Raw genomic sequence first — 2785 nt, forward strand, 5'->3', positions numbered from 1 at the left:
CTCTCTTGGTGGAGGCACAGTCAAAAGGGCCCCCCCAGATGATCTAAGAGCCCGGGCAGGATTGTAAAGAAGGAGGCGGTCCCTCAAATACCCCAGACCCGAGCCGTAAAGGGCTTTAAAAGTCACCTTGAATTGGGCCTGGAACAGAACTGGCAGCCAGTGTAGCCACCGAAGCAACGGCTCGACAGAGTCAAACCAACGTGCTCCAGCCACCACACGAGCAGCCGCGTTCTGTACTAGTTGTAATTTCCAGACCGTCTTCAAAGGCAGCCCCACGTACAGCGCATTGCAATAATCTAATCTAGATGTCACTAGGGCATAGGTTACTGTGGCCAGGTCCGCGCAGCTCAGGTACAGTCGCAGCTGGCAAATCAGCCGAAGCTGAGCAAAGGCTCCCCTGGCCACCGCCATACTGACAGTTTGAGGTGGGCTTGGCAGGGTGGACCTTCTGACAGACATGAGCACTCAGCCAATGTTTGGTTCCCAATGTCTAACCTAAAAGCAGCCTCTGTAGGTGCTTTTCTCCAAATGGAGGAAAAGATATGTGGAGGAAAACAGCTAGAGGAAGAAATTTTCAAAGGGTTAATCACCCCTTCCCTATCACAAGTGCTCTAACCATATTTATAGCCTCTGCATAGTAATATTTCATGGCAGTAATCAAACAAAAGATAGGGAGATGGTTGTTCAAGAAAAAAAAGATGCATGAATAAAACAGCCAAACATGTAAGTAAACGCCGTGTAATAAAAAGAACCTCCTTTATTGTAAATAGGGCTACCACAAAAATGGGCATTAAAAAAAAACAAAAATCTTTCACACATTCTGCTCCCAGGCCCAGTTTTATGTTTACACAGCCCACAGTAGGCACTTTGCAAATTAAGGACCACATGTAGAACTGATGTGCTAGGGCCCAGGGTGAACATGCCTACATTCACATTTTAAATGTTTACAAATTTAAGCTTTTGGTGCTATAATATTCTCCCAAAATTCATTTCATTAGAATCTCATTGAAACTGTGGACACCAGGGAACGCCCTCCCCCCTCCAGGAGCTACTATAAAAATGGGGAAGCCATTTAGGGCTTCCCTGGGCCTCCTAATGCCTTACAAGGCATTAAAAACATCAGGTTTTATGGAAAAACTGGAAGGCACACTTTTTTTTAACTGTAAGGCTCAGTGTGAGCCTGGCAGAGACTGTGGATGGATGTGTGCGGCCTCTGCTGGGCTCAGAGGACCCTGTGGAGGGAACACACATGCAGGGACTCTGTAGACCCAATCTGAGGATACGTGAATCTGCGGATATGGCATCTGTGGATATGGGGCCCCCCTTGTATAGAAATTTTTAGTGTATATACATTTTTATTTTTATCAAGAAGACAACCTCAAAATATGACACAATGGTCATTCCCCGGAACATATGACAGATAAGACAAAGAAATCTTGTTTTTCATTTCAAAAAGCTACATTTGGAGCTGAAATTTATGTTTTGTCAACAGAATTTCAGCATTGTCTCTTCACTTCTGCAAAGATAAATGGTTGGCTATACATGCATTTTAACGTATGTTGGCGTAGTTTCCCTGAAGTAAATGGGCACCTAAACCGAATGTTTAAATATTGTGAGATAGGAAAAAATGCACACAAATGTCCAGGTTTCACTTTTACCATTGACAGTGGCATCTAGTTATGCGCCCAACAGCAGATATAAATGTCATTCTGCTACGTCTCAATTTATTGTAACCCATTCATTGGAACCTTAAAAATAATCAGTTCAGTAAACCTTTATTGGCATAATACAATGATCAGAGATAAGCACACAAGGATAAAAAATATCAGCTCAAACAATCAGGAACAATCAGGAATTCAGGAAGCTTGTTACCCTCCCAAGAGTCTTAGGGCACAATCCTAACCAAGTCTACTCAGAAGTAAGTCCTATTTTGTTCAATGGGGCTTACTCTCAGGAAAGTGTGGTTAGGATTGCAGCCTCAGTGTTTTCCACTGTAAGAATGCACTGTATCTTATCCTGATCAAACTGCTCACTTAACTTTGCCAAAATCAGATCCAGAAATGATAAACGCAAATCTTGATACAATGGGCAATATAGGATCAAATGCACTAAGGTTTCAACCCCTCCTCCAGTTGACAAACACACTACCTCTCAGGGTAAGGAGTCCCATTAAATCTGCCATAAAGAATTGCTGATGGAATGACGTCACACCTATGGAACCTTAAAAGATTGGGGGGGGGGGGAGGCCTGCTTGATGCAGGCTTGGAACTGAGAATTCTTCCTCCAAATATGTGTTAGTACTTGGTGGTAATAAAACTCTCTTGTGACACAGTACAAGAAAAATTCCACACAAGCCCTAAACGATTTGAAAGAGGATGCTGCTAAATACAGGATCAGAACCTCCTCCCACTCCCTGCAATCCTTCCTATTTTCCTTTGCATAATCACTTTAAAGCTGTTGTTTTGTTTAGTAATGGATGAGCATCTCTCAGTGCCTCTCTCAGGACTTGGCAATTACAAGCTTTTCTGGCAAGCATTCAGAAATACCTTCTCTGTTTGCCAAGAGCTCTCTTGTGGCTTGTAATATTGGCTCAATTGGGTAACATTGGCTGCATGCACCTTGTTGTGTTGCCCAAAGAGACTGGTTTTCAGCACCATTATGGTGGAGCATGACTTGTAAATTCAAAGACCCATCCCAAAACACACACCTGGGAACAAGACAGGGTTGTGGATTGGATCTGAGACAATAACATAAAATGTTGTCTTGAAAAACTGAGGTAATTCGT

Source organism: Tiliqua scincoides, chromosome 7, assembly GCF_035046505.1.
Source record: "Tiliqua scincoides isolate rTilSci1 chromosome 7, rTilSci1.hap2, whole genome shotgun sequence".
NCBI lineage: Eukaryota > Metazoa > Chordata > Lepidosauria > Squamata > Scincidae > Tiliqua > Tiliqua scincoides.